General features: G+C 52.6%; 1 protein-coding gene and 1 long non-coding RNA gene across 3 annotated transcripts in view; both read left to right on the forward strand.

The window, feature by feature from the left end:
- The first annotated feature begins 13,958 nt into the window (after nucleotides 1-13,958).
- On the forward strand, nucleotides 13,959-15,306 carry LOC118968663 (uncharacterized). The gene is made up of 4 exons (XR_005056437.2): nucleotides 13,959-14,134; nucleotides 14,249-14,320; nucleotides 14,564-14,756; nucleotides 15,194-15,306. It is a non-coding gene; the product is annotated as an uncharacterized lncRNA (long non-coding RNA).
- Nucleotides 15,307-17,469: 2,163 nt separating this feature from the next.
- Nucleotides 17,470-17,747, forward strand: part of PIK3CD (phosphatidylinositol-4,5-bisphosphate 3-kinase catalytic subunit delta) — a 62,059-nt gene continuing 61,781 nt past the window's right edge. For both annotated transcript variants that reach the window (XM_037000140.2, XM_037000144.2), the window contains exon 1: nucleotides 17,470-17,619. The gene's annotated coding sequence lies outside the window, so the exon portion shown is untranslated. The remainder of the gene's footprint in view (nucleotides 17,620-17,747) is intronic.

A 17,747-nucleotide genomic window follows, 5' to 3' on the forward strand; every position in this document is an offset into this window, starting at 1 on the left:
GAGGTTAGTGTGGCAACTACGCAGGGAGGGAGGGTGCCAGCAGGCCGAGATGAGCCCGAGAGAAAGCAGGGGTCGCCTGTGAAGAGTGCATTCAGGACTAGATTATATCCTAAGAACAAAGGGAAAGCCAACGTTGAATTTCATAGGGGAGTGAGGCTCAGATGTGCACGTTTAAAGCTCTCTCAGTGGAATATGGAGACTGAGAAGAACACAAGTATGAAACCAGGTAGCAAGCGGGGGCCTGCTGCCTGGTTCAAGGGACAGATGATGGCGGCCTGGACAGGTCGGAGGCAGAGGGACATTGCCGGATTCCAGGCACAGCGGACAGGACTTGGTGATTGGAGATGGGGACAGAAGGGGGTTCCCAGTTGACCTCTGGACTTTCATTGTGTACAGTTGGCTGGCTGGAGGGATCCCTCCCTGATCTAGGGAAACTAGAAGGGAGCAGGGGCAGAGCATACGTTTTAAAAGCAGGCTTTGGGCATTTGCACCGGATGTTTTGGAGACAGCCAATGGACGCCTCTGCCCTGCCTGGAGCCCTCCACCCCTAGCTCAGCTCCAAGGCCCATAAAAGGCACCTGTCTTGAGAGGCCATCTCTGTCCAGACTCCCCTGTGAGTCTATCAACATACTATGATTACTTCTGCTCCATCACAGGCAGTGGCTGTCCCCACCCCACCACCTTCCGCACCCCCCACAACTTGCTTGCTGCCTCCCCCATCAGAATGTAATTTCCATGAGAGCAGAGCCCTGGGCCTGAGGCGGAGGCTCATGAAATACTGTTGAATGAATGGAGTGTCTGTTAGAGCATGCAGGCATTTCCTCAAGGGGAGGCAACAGGAGGGACACACATTTGGGTTCCCTGAAGCCAGGGGAGGCGCCTGATGCCCGCTGCTGCTGTGGCTTGAGAGTGCCTGTCTTTGGAAGGTCCTTCATGGACGTGGAGGGCAGAACAGGAGCAGGAAAGAGGAGGGAGAAGATGCTTCTAGAGAGAGCAGCGCTGGCAGACCGGACGGGAGGCGGGCACAGGCACTGAGCTGACAGGTTTAAAGGAACAGTCACAGATTAGTTACTGCTGTCAAAAGGGAGCACCCAAGGCCCCTTCCCACCCTGACCCATGACCCTGAATGGTGGGGAGGGCTGCTGGGAGTGCGGGTGGTGGAGCCAGAAGGTGGCAGCAGACTGTACAGAAGGAGGGGTCCTGCGGGTTTGTAGCACTTTAGGTTGCAAAGGCCTGAATGACAAGCTTTGACCTTCTCCAGAGCTGAGCCTAGCTGGATGCTGCGGTGTCCCCGGGCTGGGGGCTGGTGGAGGCCTTGCGGAGTGGGGAGGAGGTCTGCCTCCAATCTCAAACTGGAAGTCACTGGGGAAGGGGTCTGATGTCCCCAGATCTGTTTGGGGAAGGTGCCTGTCACCCATACTCAAGGTGACGCACCCACACTGGGAGGAAGGTCGAAGGTTGCTGGGCCAGGGGGTAGGGGGAGGGACAGAGGGTGGGCATCTGTTGGTGCCCTGCCTGGCCTGGCCCCACGCACCTGTCCTGGCCCTAACAAAGCAAGGTGTCAGGCTGGCTCTGGGGACTGGGGAGGGACCTTTCTGGAGCAATGGTGTTCCGCCTGGCCGGGAGGCCTCCCCTGTGCACAGAGGGATGGCCTTGCAGGGCCCAGGGGGCTTCGAGCTGTGTGGTGCACACACCTGGGCAGGGTTCTGGGCGGGGCCTCGGCCTTCAGACCTGAGCAGAACCAGGGATGAAGCTGCAGCTGGCCCTTGGGATATTTGTCCTGTCCCCCTAAAAATGAACAGGACCATCAATAAGCTTAGGAGCTGCCTGGGTTCTGGTGCTCAAAGAAGAATTTCCCATTAGATACAAGCCTGGGGTCTGTGTGGGGGTGCGGGCACCTCTGCAAGCTAACTCCATGCTGAGTTGTGGGCACTGGCCTTGGGCCCAGAAAAGCATAGGCAATGTCAAAGAAAGAGTCTCCGAGGGCAAAAAGGTGCCACCTCTATGCGTTGGGATTTACCGAAGCAACCTGGGGTGTAACTCCCAGAGGTTATCTACCCCTCTTAGTGCATTAAGTGGCCTGACTGTTGAGGACAAAGGGAGCAGGGGAAAATTTATTAGGGTCTTTTCATTGCTCCCCTTGATTCTAAAGATAGGAGTTTTCTGGTGGTAATTTTTTTTTTAACTAAAAATTAGTTGATTGTTGGAGAACCAAGAAAGATCTGAGCCCAAGATTTATGTGTAAAGCAGCATTTTCTGTGTTTGGTGTTTTCCTCTACTTAACTGAAGCAAATTTTCACTACTTAGCTTGACTTGTATGAAAAGTAATAATCAGTACTTGAGGCTTCCTCACTGCCTGTGGCATGTCAGCCAGAATCAGGTGGCCTGTGTGATGGCAGCCGGGGGCTGGCTGCTGGCACCAGTCATGCCTTTTATAGAAATAATTTGTCTAAATGAATTTAACTCTCCCTTGTACTGCTAGTGGATATTTCCAAAGTAATCCACCTAAATCATACACACTAGCACAAAGCCGGATAGCACAAATTCCATCGCCCTAGCCTGGAACCCTAAATGCTGGAACCCCGTTCTCCAAGAACTGCTAGGTGTTGCCTTCCCAGCACAGAGATGCGTGGTCTCTCCTTCCCAACTTGCCATAATAAGGAAGAATAATGGAGTCAAGGTACAGTGCATGGTTTTTCTGAAGCTGATTTCATGGCAAAGCCTGGTACAGAGCAGCCATCGCCCGTCAGGGCATTTGTGACCTGGAGTCCACCCCACAGCTGCTGGGAGGCCTGCCAAGCTGGGATTCTGTCTAGAGACCTGGTTTTCTTTTTTCAGAGACACAGCTTGTCATGAACTTGCACCTCCCAAATTCACTGTGGTCTTGCTTAAGGGGCAGGGTTCTCTGTTCTGACTTTATAAATAGTCAAGTAGGGGGAGCTGGATTCAGTATTTCATTTTGATTTGGCCCCTTTCACTCAAACCTGCTAAATTATCAACTGCGTTTGCTGATGACTTTACAAAAAGGCTGGTATAAATATCCCCAAGTGACCCCTGGCACAGTCAGGCAACAAAGGAAGAGACCAAATTAGTAGGTTCCTTTTTCTGCTTCCAGGATGAGTAAACAGTCAGCAGCCTGAAGCCGTTTTTATTTTTTAACTGAAATATCGCTGATACACAATCTTATGTTGGCTTCAACACAGTGGCTCAACAGTTGCATTATTAAATCCTCACCCCCACTAAGGCAGTTAAACTTGTATTTTCCCTCACAAAATCACTAGAACACATGCGATTAGTATGGAGTTTCTAAATATTATCCTATGTAAAACCAAAACCTTATTACATACTTTTGCTAATAGTAATTATTAGCATTTTCTGTGACAGCTGGACCATAGAAATGTGACATGGTAGCAGCAAGGGATGCTGGCTGTGAGGTACCCTGGAACTCTCTGTACCGTCTTTTCTGTAGGACTGAAACTAGTCTAAAATAAAAGTTGTTTTTAAAAATACTTTATAGAACTTGGGGAATTGGTTATCAGAATAACATTGATTAATGGGACAACTGCTCTAACTATTTTTCTGATGCATTTATCCCCAATCACTACCCTTACTCTTTCATTTGGTTCCTAACTGATCACTGGAAACGCACCACAAGCCAAATACAGCTTTTTTTGACATTAGTACCTTTTTTAGGTGTCAGCATAGCACTTGATGGCAACTTGAAAGCTTTCAAACTAGAACTGATCCAGATTCAGTTCAAGTTGGACCAGAAAATCTTGTTGGAAACAACCTTAGAGACCGTAAGACTCGTTTTACGGAGCAGGAAACTGAAGCTCTGTCTCTTTCACCCCTAGTAATACAGAATGTCAGCGGCGATCTGATTCCTGTCGCTCTGGATTCCATATCCCAAACTTGTCTGCTAGAATCAGTGGTTTTCAAACTTCCATGCGCACAGGACTCATCAAAGTTCTGAGCCTTAGTTCTGGGGAGGGATCTATGAATATGCATGTCCAGCAGGCCCCTGGTGGGTGGGGGTGCTAGGCCTTCTGGCAGGTGAAGGGACTCCCAAGGGTGTTTCCAGAAGACAGTCCCTGCTCTCTGCCACCCCCTATCTTCCTTCTGATCCCAGGTAATGTTTGTAACCCACTGCTAGATGCAGAACCAGCCAAGACACGCAAGCAACGCCCACCAGCCCAAGGACCCAGCCCACCTCATTAACACATGGCTCTAAAACTTCAAGTCTAAGCCATCACTGGTTCCCAACCTTGGAGGGTCGTTGGACTCACCCAGGGAACTTTAAAAAATGCTAGTGCTTGTATACCACGGAGAAGAAAAGTAGTGACTCTAGAGCATCTTACTACGCTGATGGACAGTGACTGCAATGGGGTGGGGGGGCACTTGATAATGTGGGTGAATGCTGTAACCACAGTGATGCTCATGTGAAACCTTCGTAAGATTGTATATCAATGATACCTTAATTTAAAAAAAGTACTGTTCATTCCCATCTCCCCAGAGATCCCCATGAGCCAGTTTAGCTGGAGAAAGAGGAGCAGATTAGCGCAAAACAGTAGTGCCGGGCTGGAGTTCCAAGCAAAGCCCTCTTGGGAATCCGAGGGAAGGTGAACTAACCAAGTGCAATGATCAACATGAAGACACTTGGCACATATTAGCTGTGCAATAAAAGTCTGATGCCTTCAACTGTTAGATTCTCAGAGGCCAATCTTTATTTAGCACACTCCATATTTGCTCTCCTGCGATTGCTGCACCATCAAAGCCTGGGAATGACCTGAATGTCCATGTATAGTGGATAAATAAATTATGGTCAGTGTAGACATTTGCACATGTAAATGTCTACAACAGCAGTGAGATGAGCAGACTTTGCTGTATGCAATGCAACATGAACTCACAACATAAGGCTGAGTGGCAGAAGCCAGACACAAATGGATACATAACTATTGATTTACATAAAAAGTTCAAAATCAGACAAAAATAATAAGGTTAGAATCACAATCATGGTTACTCCTTGGGAGAACAGAAAGTGGAGGAGGAAGAATGGAAGAATGGGAAAAAGGAGGCCTGGGGAGGGCTCTGGGTGCTGGTAATGTTCTATCTCCTGATCTGGGTGCTGTTAAAAATGACTTGTGAAAACTTATCAAGCTGTGTACTTAGGATTTGTGTGCTTTTCTGGGTGGATGATGCTATGAACTGAATTGCGTTCCCTCAAAATGTGTATGTTGAAGCTCTAAACCCCAGTGTGACTGTCTTTAGAAGCAGGCCCTTTAAGGAGGTAATGAAGGTTAAATGAAGTGATAAGAGTGTTGTCCTAATCTAACTGGACCATCGCCCTTATAAGAAGAGGAAGAAACCCCAGGGATGCACACAGACAAAAGGCCACGGAGGACACGGGGAGAAGACGGCCGTCTGCAAGCCAAGCAGAGAGGCCTCAGGGGCAGCCACACCTGCCGGCACCTCCACCGGGGACCTCCAGCTCCAGAGCTGTAGGAAATAAGTGTCTGTTGTTTAAGCCACCAGTTGGTGTGGTATTTTGTTATGGCAGCAATAGCAGACTAATACAAATGATAAATTTCAATATAAAGTTAAAAGAATTAAAAGTTCCCACTCAGCCATTAAAAAAGAAGGAAACCTTGCCCTTTGCAGTAACATGGAGGGTCCTAGAGGGTGTCATGCTGAAATAAGACAGAGAAAGACAAACACCATATGATTTCACTTGTATGTGGACTCCAAATAACAAAACAAACAGATAAACAAGAAATAGACGCATTCATTCTGACAACAGATTATTGGTTACCATAGGGGAGGGAGGTGGGGCAATGCGTGAAATAGGTGAAGGGGATAAAGAGGTATAAACATCAAATTATGAAATAAATTAGCCACAGGAAAGGAAGTACAGCATAGAGAATAGAACCAATAATATCATAATGTCTTGGTATAGTAACGGGATAACTGGTGAGCATTTACTAATATCTATAATTACTGTTGTACATCTGAAACCAATATAATACTGTGTATCAACTATACTTCAATAAAAAAGATTTAAAAATTTTAAGGAATTGCATGTTCCCTAGGTTATCCTAATGCAAGTACAAGGCTGAGAATCACAGCATTAGCCCAAATACTACCCGAGTGAGACCCTTCCTTTATAATCAGGTCCAGAGAACCAGAATATATACAAATTGGGCTAGGGAATGAAGGAACCATGGGCTCCTCTGTCTCTTTTTTTTTTTTAATAAAATGCTGAAGTGGTAGGTAGATGCAAGATAAAGGTAGAAAACATAATTTAGTGCTGTAAGAGGGCAAATGTAGATGATCAGATGATCAGGTGTGTGCCTATGGACTAAGTATGAATCCAAGCTAGACAAGGGCAGCAAAACATCCACGGATGCAGAAGATTTCTCTCAAAACAGGGGGGGTGAGGTTCTAAGCCTCACCTCTGTTGATCCCCAATTTCTCAACCTGATGGCCCCCCTGCGACTGTGCCTGTCTTAGGTTGTTCCTCCCTTGAGGAATCTTACCCGTCTCTGGCTAACCAGTCATCTTCCGGGGCCATACAGGGAAATGTAAAGTTGGTAAGTGAGAGAGAAGCCATATTGTTTGCAAAGGTTAGCTTTTAACTTCTTTGCAGATTTATGCCCTGTGGCTTCTATGCCCAGCATTTGTCTTAAGGTATCTTTACCACTTGGAAGAATTATGATACTCAGTAATTTTCAGTATGAGGCACGAATTCTACTAAAGGGTTGTAATTAGGAAGGAAGAAGAAAAGTTTTAGAAGTAGCAGACAGAAGAAAACATGGGAAGATTGATTATTTCTTTGACATAACTTCTTGTAGAGTAACATAAGCATGTATAGGTTTTACCATTCTCTGTCTCATTTTAAGGGCATTACTGTTTCTTACACTCAGGCTATATTTCATCACTCAAAAAACCTTCTAGGTCACTGAATGTTTATGAATGTCTATGGCACATACTATCCTTCTATTTTTAGTAATAATTTTATTGAGATGTAATCACCATACCATAAAGTTTATCCTCTTAAAGTGTACAGTTCAGTGATTTTTCAGTATATTCACAGCATTGTATAAGCATTGTCACTATCTAACTCCAGAACTTTCTCATCACACAGAAAGAAACCCTGTGCCCTTTAGCATTCACTCCCCATCTAATCAGGGAAACACAAATCAAAGCCACAGTGAGATCTCATGCCATACCCACTAGGATGATCATAATAAGAAAAGACAGACAGCAACAGGGTTGACAGGAATTTGAAGAAATTGGAACCCTCATACATTTCAAAATGTTAAACAAAAAGTTATCATGTGATCCAGCAATTATATTCCTAGGGATATTCCCAAGAGAATTGAAAATGTATGTCCACACAGACTTGTGTAGGAAATTCATAGAGCTTTATTCACAATACCAAAAACTGGGAGTAATTCAAATGTCCATCATGTGGTGAATGATTTTAAGAAATGTGATATATCCAAAAGATGGAACACTACAATACCATATGGGTGCATCTCTCAAAATCATTCTGTTAAGTGAAAAAAGCCAGACACACAGAAGTACTACAATATGATTCCATTTGGTAAGATTCCAGAAAATGTGAACTTATCTGGAGTGATTACAAAAAACAAAACAGATCAGCGGTTGCCTGGGATTGGGACAGAGGGAAGGATAGATACAAAGAGACCAAGGAATCTTTTGGGGGTGATGGGAATGTTCTTTATTGTGATGAGGTTTCAAAAGTGATACACTGTCAAAACTCAGCCAATGGGATGCTCTAAATGGAAGCAGTTTGCACTACATAAGTTGATTTTTTTTTTAAAAGAAAGAAGGATTTTTAAGAAAACTCAGTGTCTCAGGGGAGTGGCTCCAGCTTTCCATTTGGGTGAGATTAAAACTTGAAGGGAGATGGTGGCAGGCAGAATGACAGCCCCGCGGGTGTCTGCACCCTGATTCCTGGAACGCGTGAGCGTCCAGAGGTTGGGAGAGCTCTGAAGACTGAAGAGAAGGCCGTGAGCCCAGGAACGCGGGCGCCCCGAGAAGCTGAAAAGGGCAAGGGACCCGCTCGCCCCTGGAGCGTCTGGCAGGAACCGGCCCTGTCACACCTTGATTTCAGCCCAGGTGACGCGCGTCGCCATCTGACCTGCAGAGCTATACAAGGATGAATGTGTGCGGTCTTAAGCCACTCATAACTGCTTGGGATTCCTTGCTCCAGCGGCTGCAGGACGCTAAGCCGGAGATCCGCCCGGGCTCTGCACGGAGACCCTGCCTGGGGGTCCACCTTCCCCGTGCGGTGAGCGGTTTTCTTTCTCATTGGGGTCTGTCTCCGGCTGTGGACGGACAGTGGTGCCCACGTTGGCCCACCCAGAATCCAGTCCAGAGCTCCTGCGGGCTCGTCACGCCGCACACGCCCGCCCCCAGCCCCAGCGCCCCCCTGCCTCCTGAGGGCTGCGGAGCTCGCCGGCCCAGACAGTCCGCACGCCGAGCCCTCCATCTTATCCCCAGCAAGGCTGCGCCAACCGAAACTACCCCCCCGCCAACTATCCCTGCCCCAAATTGGCGTCTCGTTCCTCTGAGGATTTTACATGTCCGCAGACCAGGGCACGGCCTGAATTACAAGCTTCCAGCTCACCAGGTAGAAACATTCTTTCTCCAGAAACGGGCAGAGGCAGGGGCCATGGGCCACTGCGAGGTTGTTTATGATCTCAAGAAATTGGAAGCAACGTGCGTGCCCAGGGTCAGGGGACTGATAAATAAAGATGGCACATCTCTACCAGGGGAGCATCAGGCAGCCACTAAAAGGAAGGGGAGAGCCCTGTGCTCGCGGACCTGGAAACCGGCCCGCCCCCTACGGCCCGTGTAGCAGAGACAACCAGGCCGAGGTTAGGTGGGCAAACGCCGAACCAAACAGCCTGCCTTCTAATCCTCCATCCGGCCTTGCACCAGCCACCGCTCGTCTCTGTGCATGGGGACGACGGCCGTTTACCCTGCAGCTCCGCCGTGGGGTAAGCCCACGCAGGGCCAGGGACACAGGGGTCCTTGTTATCCTCATAAACGAAAAAGGCAAAAGCGAGTGGCAGAGGGACACGCGTAGTGGGCTGTCTTCTTGTATCTAAAGACCCGCAGGTATTTCTGAGCGAACTGAAGAGGCTGACCAAGAAGCAGGGGGCTTCGTGGGTGTGAGAGCCGCGCAGCAGCAGGGACCCCGAGCTCAGAAAGGCCCTGTGCCCCGCTGGGTACAATGCTCAGCTGTCACCATCTTGAAATTCTTAGTGATTTTTTAACAAGGGGCCCCTCGGTTTCATTCTGCATCGGGCCCCACCATTATGTAACCCACCGTGCCAGGGAAGAACTCAGAGCCGACTGTTAGCGATGATCGGGGGAGCACCGGCTGGCAGGGGCCTTGTGGGGCCTTCCGTACGGCACACACGTTCACAAGTGCTTGTACTTGTGTGACTTGTGTACGCACATCCAGAACACAGGTGGAGAGGTTGGGGGGAAATCTAGCCACCGGTTGGAAAGAACATGGGCAGACCCGGATGGGATTCCGCCTCTACTTGCTGGCGAGGGGCCTACTCCCCTCGCATAAATTATTACTCTGCTGAGACTGAGCTTCCCCCTGGAAAGGCCTGGCAACTGGGAGGGTCAGTGAGGGAAAGGTGTAAAGGCGCTCTGGCTGTAACACCTGTTTTGTATTTTTTGTTTTTTATACGTAGTCACTACAATGCGGAGGGAGGGACAGGTTGGGGGGGGCACTGAAGATGACAGCACGACCTGATTCAAATCCCAGCTCAGCCACTTCCCACTCACGCTCAGACCCTCTGTTTGTCCTCTTGTGCCTCCGTTTTGTGGTCTATAAATGGGGACATATAGAGTCACAATCCCTTATTGTCAATTCTGAAGCCCCCAAAGCTCTGAAAACAGAAAGTGTTTAAATTTAGCAGAGACTCACTTGGCAAAATCTCTGACCTGTACAGACCTGATGCTACGTTCTCCATCCCCTCCCCCCGTGCCCTCCACCGACCGGTGCCCCTGAATTTGGTTATCGGGACGGGCAAGGTGTCCCTGGTCCTCTAGGCGGCTGTGACACGGGGCGTGGGCCTGGTAGCTTTCTATCATCTGAATGCCCCAAACTCTGAAACCCATTAGGCCCCAAAGGCTGGGATGAGGGAGGGTGGATTTTCATGCCCCCTGGCCAGGGTGAAGTTCTGACACCCAGCGGTGGGTCAGCGGCCCGTGCAGTGCCAGGTGTAGGAGGGGCCCCAGGAGCAAGTCGGTTGATGTTTACTTTGTGCTGTCAGACAGATTTGGGTTCAAATCCCGTCTCTGCCCCCTTTTCATATGGGTGAGCTTGGGCACCACACCCAAGGTCTCCAGGTTTCCTGAAGTGAGGGGCGTTGGTGTCCTCATAATAGGTCATTTTCAGGGTTGGCAACAATGAAGTGGAGAGCCGAGTGGCCCCTTCAGACATGCCCGCAACCAGGGAGAGGTCTGGGGAGGGGACTGCGCAGCTAACTCACAGGAGCCGAGAGAGGGCTCCTCCCTCCCTCTGCACTGAGGCAGCCCAGGGGCTCCAAGCTGGAACCTGGCTGGCATCCACTGCACAGAGGACCCCAGGACCACTGTGGCCACGGGCTTTGGTGCCTCTCCTGCTCCTGATTGTGCTGCGCGGGCCCTGCATTTGGCTCTGGGAGAGAGGTCTGAGCGTCACGCCAAGTCCCACCCAAAGCCTGCAGGCTGGTCCCGCTTGGCCCTGCCCCCTCTCTCTCCCTCTGTCCCTCTCTCCCTGGCTTACCGCCTGTCTTGCCAATGGGCAAGTTCACTATGGATTCAATGTGACCAAAGAAATGACAGTAGAACATTTTATAAAGAGTTTATACCCAATTTTATTTCCAGGTGGCAGGTCAATCAGTAGAATCCTGTCCACTCAGAGCGAGTCTGCAGGCAGCAAGCCGGTCTCTGCCTCTGGGCCTCTCGGCCCCCCAGCCGTCTCAGTCTCTGTCCTCAGCGCTGCCACCACTCCTCTCTGCTCTCCTGCAGCCTTGCAGCCATGCCACCGTGTCGCCCAGAGCACTGGGCGGAGCTCTTTATGTAGAGTCAGTAACGACGCACAGCCCACAGGTGTGCAGTGAGCTAGCTGACCAGGGCCAGGTGGGAATCCTGGTCACAGGAACCTTCCCTTTATCCACACCACCCTCCCTCCAGCTCCGTCCTGCCCTTGGACCCAGGCAAAGGAGGTGTGGGGACTGCCATCCCCATGCCTCTGGGGCCCCCCAGACTTGAGATCCCCTTGTTCAAAGGGCATCTTCTTGGTGTCTGGGACTAACAGGGGCCAGAAGGGCCATTTAGGTGGGACCCCTTAAGCTGCCAGATGCCTTGAGGAGTTATGGTCCTCGTGCCTATGTGGCCACCCCAGGAGGGAGCCTGGTAAACGGGTGGCTCTGCTGGCCAGTGTGGCATTTTCCTATAGGGTCCCGTGAGATTGGGCTCCAAGGATGGTGTTGGTGCACTGATTGTGGATTCCTCGAAATTGTTTACATGGACAGGAGCCCCTCCTAGCAGCTCAAATGTCACCTCCTCCAAGGGGCTTCCCTGACCATCCTCATTATTCCTACACATTTGTATTTCCTTTGTAAGATTGTAAATCAGGGACAGAAGCCCAATGGGACTAGGCCTTTGGATGGCTCCTGTTCTGGTGACCATCTGGTCTGGTCAGGGCCCTAATTTAGCCCTGACCACTGCCTGGGGTCTGCCTGGCCGGTTCCCAAACTGGTGAGCTCTCTGCCACCTTTGGGCCTCCCTCAACACCCTGCCCAGCTAGCTCTCCTTCAGCTTTGAGTTTGAGTGCCACTTCCTCCAAGAAGCCTTACCTTCCCACAGCACCAGGCCCTTCTGTCTGGCACCCTTGCTCCCGTGGGCTGTCTGGAGGGCAGGGTCGGCTTGTCTCCATCCCCCATGTCTGTACCTTGAGGCTTGACACCCAGGAGGCTCATCTTTTTATCGAAGTTTGTTGAATGAATGAATGAGTGAGAGAATGAATGAAAAAAGTTACAACTGTTTAACAAAATGGGGATCACTATGGGCATGCTGGTATTGTTTTTAAGGCCGCTTCTCTGTTATGTCCCACATCCTGAGCATTTTTCCTCATCATTAAATATTCTTCTACATGATTTCTGATGATGGCGCAGTTTTTTCCTCGTGGTAACTTTTTTAAAGCAACCCCCTGCTGATAAGTACTTGTGCTTCACTAAAGTGGGCCACGTGTGCAAGGTGCTCTCAGCTACGGGCTCAGCTAAATGGAGGATGGGTCCTAGGAAGTCCTGTGTGTGGGAGCGACACTTAGAACACACATCTTGCAGGTTTGAAATGTCTCCAGCCTGTGTCTTGGGGTGAGGTCCAATTCCCTGCACCGGTGGCTACGGGGGAGAGAGGGAGTAGCTAGTTCTGATACAAGAACCCCTCTAGGTACTGGGATTTTGAGTTCAGAGAAAGGGACTTGTAGGAAGGAGGAATCACGTCAAAAAAGGAAAGACTAATGCTGTCTCCTGGCCTCTCTCCATCACGAGGCTGCTGTTCCTGCCCCCACTATGGCCCGGCCATCTCAGGACCCAGAGGATGTCTCCCCTCTCAACAAGGAGCCCCTGCACTTGGGCCTGGAAGGTTGAGAAAGGGGTGACCCCTGTGCAAAGGCCACAGCACGAATACCACCACCTACTGCAACCTGCCCTGGACCACCCTTATGAGGCTCTCAACCCCTGTACTCCCCGCCTCTCTTTACCACCAGGCCTGGTGTCACAGGCGTGGGACCTGCTTGGCCAAAGAGGTCCCACACTTGTTTTAATGCCCTGCTTGAAACGTCATCTTGAAATTCTTCAGAATTTTTTAGCAAGGACCCGCATTTTCATTTTGCACAGAACCCTGCACGTTTGGTAGTCAGTCCTGCCACCACCCATCCTTTGCTGCCATCCAGCCACCTGGACCCCTTTGGTTTCTTGGCCAAATCAGGCCCAGGGGGTCTGGCTTCAGATTCCTCGTCGAGCCACAGCACGTCACCTCAGAGCCATGTGCCCTCCACGGCACCTGTGCGGTGGGCATTGTCATGGAGGCCACTCAGAGGCCCCCTGTCAGAACTGAACGGGCTGACCACGGAAAGAACACTCAGATCAGTGCCTGTGCTTGGTAAGTGCTGGTTAGGGTCATTCCCACTCAAGATCCCAGAACTTTCCAGAAGTGTTCTTGCCTAGCTAACACCCATAGAACAATAAGCTCTTACAACAGGATCTGGCAGGGACTAGAGGGCAGATGGATTAGAGGGAAGAGGCTGGAATCAGGAGATTCAGCGGAGATGTTCAGGGTGATAAAGTGGAAGAAATCAACTCCAACCAGCTTAGCCGGAGAGGCCCCTCTCAGAGGAAGGTGGGAGGGAGCCTGGTTGAGCCCGGAAAAAGCCTCCCTTCACCCCCTCCTCCCTGCGCCTCTCAGAGCCCAAGGAGGAGGCCTCCGGAGGCCCAGCCTCAGGCCTTGAGGTCCTGACACTGAAGACCAGGGAGCCTTCAGCTCTGCTGGTGCCATTCAGGGGACAGGGAACTGGGCTGGGCGCTCAGAGCCAACACCTGCTCCACCAGGAGGACAGGCAGAGGACAGGACCACCACTGAGGGGCAGCAGGAGAAGCTGGCGGGACAGACCCACTCTGATCAAAGCTTGGAGAAAAACAGGAGCAACAGCAGGTCTCACGTTAGCCGTGACCACAAAACCTCCTGGGGCTTCTGTGGCCAAAGAGGCCCTCTCCTCAGCTCCTAGGGAAACTTTCCACCTCCGGTCCCCTCTCCCATTCTCAGACCTCCTCCCCTCACCTGCTGAGTCAGCGGATGAGCTTCCTTCCTAATTAATAGGCGGTAAAGGTCAGGAGAGCAGGCGCCACATAGACCCACGTGCCTGTCCCTGCAGCGGCACTGTGCCCAGGTGCGCCCGGGGCCAGCGCCTCCAGCGCGCACCTGGTCCCGCCCACGGACCCCAGCCAGCAGCTGCCCTGCTCTGCTTCGCCGCCGTGTCCCTTTCTCCTTCACGGGTCCCACCAAGCTGTGTTCCCCCATCTGAAGACATCCCTGGGGGGTAAGGCATTTACTCGTACAACCCTCAGAGGGTTTGGAATTTTTCAAAATACCAAGTTAAGGGGCTGCCTTCTCTCCCTCTTCCCCTTTCTTTCCTTAACGACTCAATCGAAAGGCACGGGAGGGAGGCGGCCGGCCATGCAGCAGCTGTCCTGGGGGGCCAGGTGTGGGCGTTCCTCGTGGCCAGGTGAGGAGGGAATCCCCGCAGAAGGGCGGCCTGGCGGGCCTATCAGGGGGTGGGGTGGAGTCCTCGCATGGGTCCACAGCCCAGGGAACGAGCGGGGTGAGGGCACAGCTGCCCGACGCGGGGCGTGACGCCCAAGCCGAGGAGGAGGGCGCCTGGTCTTCTCCGTAGCACTTGCCCCCACGCAAGGTAGGATGAAGGAACTTGTTTCTTCCCTATTTCTGTGTCAACCCCCTCCCCCACTAGCATGGGGAGAGGCAGGAGGTTCAGCCGGGCACCCGTATCTTCAGCACTTAGGATCCTGTCTGGTGGCACATAACACCATGTTCATGAATGAGTGAGTGAGGCCTGTAGCCCCCCTGCCCTTGACAGCCGCATAGACAGGGAGGCTTGGGGACACCTGCATGTGGCTGAGGAAGGGACACAAGGGGGACTCGAGGTGAGTTTCGGCTTTGGCCATGGGGGCTGGAGGTGGCGGGCGGGTAGAAGGAGGACAGCTGTCACTGAAGCAGGAAGGAAGTGCAGGACCGGGCTGGTTCCGCTAGAGGGGACTGCCTGCCAGGTGCCCGGGTGGAGCTGCCCCGGGGCTGCAGGGCTGGGGAGGAAAGCGCAGAGCGGGCTGCAGCCTGGGGCCACCGCTGAGCAGAGTCCCCCAGGGGGAAGGAGCAATGGCCGGCTGAGCTGCCCAGCACCAAGCCAAGCGGGGGAAAGCGGCTCTGGAATAATCCTCCTCTTGAGTGTGAGAACTGAGACAGAAATAGAAAGTTCCGGTGAACATACAGTATATTTTCCACAAAATGAGCTCAATACCCGCCCCAAACCACCAGCAACCGAAGCACAGCAACACGAGCGTTTGTGCTCGTTTCCCCATCCCAGGAGGAAGCTGGGCAGGAAAGAGTGATTTCCGAGTTCTGCGTATCGCTAGCTAGGCGCAATCACGACACACCTTGGTCAAACCGGCGGCAGGGAGCTCCCGCTGAGCGCAGTGCTGCGCGGCCGGGACAGTGGCGGCGTTTTCCCAGCTTCGCCAGCAGGCGGCGCCGTGCTTCCCTGGAGCCACACCCCCAGGACCCGCGACTGGGGGAGCGGTCGCCCAGCGTGGGCCTGGGCCGCTCCAAGGCTGCGCCGGCACTAGCCCCTCTGTCGGGGGGCAGACTTGCAGGCCCCCAGCCCTCCAGGGGTGTATGTGTTTGTACATCCAAAGCTGGCCCCAAACCTGAGGGGCCTGGAAATCGTAACAACCGGGGGCTGAGAGCACGTGCTGCCAACAGACTTAAATTCAAATCCCTGTTCAGCCACTTAACGCCGGGTAAACTTAGGCGTGTGGCTTTGCCTCTCTCTGCCTCCGGTTTCTTACCTGTAAAGAAGGAGTCTAATCCTGACCTCACACAGTGGTCGTAAGGGTTAAATTGGATAATGCCAATAAACACATATACTGAGCTCTCACAAAGGGTCAGGCATTGTTCTAAGCACTTTACTACATATATTAATTCATTTTTATAGTTCCCTGTTACATGGGAGTGACTGGGAACCAGAGGCTGAGCCTCCTCCACAAAGGAAAGGAGGCCAGGCCCCCCACTGGTCCCTGGACACCACCCAGAGTTGAGGCACTACCCAAAGGGATGCTGCAGGCTGAGGGCCTCCTGTTCCCAGTCCTGCAACCAGTAGCCCACCCGGAGAGGGAACAGAGACCGCTGGTGGGGCGGGGTGGGGCCCCACCACCTGGAGAGCAGCCCTGGAACCCCCGAAGCGGCGGGTGCCTCCTGTCCTGTCCGTACTGGCTTCTGCTGTGGTCTGACAGTGCCCAGAGGTGTCTGGGAACAGTGCCTCTGGGGGCAGGAGGAGGGCACGGTGGTGTGCGGTGGGCACCGTGGTTTCAGCCTCCAGGTCTGTGGGCAGCAGGGTCTTCCGCAGAGGGCAGCCAGGACTGGCAGGCCCGGAGAACTGGATTTGAGAGCCCTGTGGAATGCTGGGGGATGCCCAGGCATAAAAAGGTGGTAGTCAGGAAGTAGACGTGGGTGGCGAAGTGTGCCGAGGCACAGGGCAAGCCCCTGTGCACCAAGCCGCAGATCTCTGGGAGCCCTGGACTGGGAAAGACTTTGAGGAATTGTGGGTAGGGTCCCCAGGAGCCCCATTTGCCTGCTGGGGTCTGTCCCAGTGAGGGGCAAGCAGGGTGAGCCCAGCTTCCTGTCCCTGGGCCAGGGGACAACTGGGGCCCACTGGGGACTTGGAGAGAACTCCCCACCCTGTCACCTCACTCCAGTCAGGCCACCTCTGCTCCTTGGGGTCTCATCCTGACAATGCCTCTCAGGCTCAAAGCAATAGGCCTGGGGCTACCCCGAGTCCAGGCCTGGGAAGGAAAGTGGGCTCTGAGTTCACCTGAAGTTCCGGGTCCGCTGGGCTGCCAGCCGGCTGAGGTCATAGATACCTGATTGTGTCGTGGAGGTTGGTGCCCACCCTCTGCTCTGTCGGTTGGCCTACTTCCTCTCCCTGGCTGCCCCTACTCTTGTCCAACAAAGGACCAGGGCACTTGGTCCTTCTAGATCACACATTCCAGGAACCAGAACCTCAAGGGATGGGCTCTCAGCAGCTGGCCCTGCTCCCCTTTCTTACCACCAGCTTCGAGGCACTGAGATGAAGGAGCCAGAAATAGCTCTCCCCCTCCTGCCTCCCCCCACCCACTGTGCATGCACAGGCCCAGAACAAAAACACCCCACAAATAGAAATCAAAGCCTGAGAAAGAACCAAGGAGCCATGACCCAGCCTTGAGAAAAGCTGTGTGGCCCTGGCCAAGTCACTTGACTTCTCTGAGTCTATTTGCTCATCTGTAAAATGGGGTTAATTGTACTCATCTTGAGGAGTTGTGAGAAGGTGAGATATGTAAAATGCAGGATGCAGGTGTGATGAGTGATCTGAAAATAAGCCCTGGTGGCCAAGGGTCCTTGCAGGGCTCTGCCCTCCCCGCCCCCTGCAGTCCGGGCCGGGGCTGCCCCCCCACCACTTTCCTGCGCGGCTGCGGGTGGAAGGGGGCCGCCACATGTGCCTGGGTAGCGCTGCTGCAGGCTCGCTCTCCGGCTTCCACTTCCTGTTTTTCTCCCCAGCAAATTTTGCACCACGGCTCTTTCATCAGCGCGAGCTGGGGGGAAGGGGGCGGGGAGCTGGAGGTGCTGAGGAAAGAAACCTGGGGGGCACCATGAAGCTGAGAGGAGGGGTGTGCTGGATGTGCTCTGCTGTCCGGCTGCCCAGCTCGGGACTCTGCGGCCTCCGGCCCAGCAGCTGCTGCCGCCAGCGGGACCTGACAGGTTGGTGGGGGAACCCTGGGAAGCAGCTGTGGGAGGCTGGGAGGCTGCGTGATGGGAGGGGAGGGGGAGTTTTGTGCTCATCCTCAATCTGGAAACGGCAATTTTTCCTGGGCTTGCAGTGGGACCTA

The sequence above is a fragment of the Manis javanica genome, chromosome 4 (genome assembly GCF_040802235.1).
Source record: "Manis javanica isolate MJ-LG chromosome 4, MJ_LKY, whole genome shotgun sequence".
Classification (NCBI taxonomy): Eukaryota; Metazoa; Chordata; class Mammalia; order Pholidota; family Manidae; genus Manis; species Manis javanica.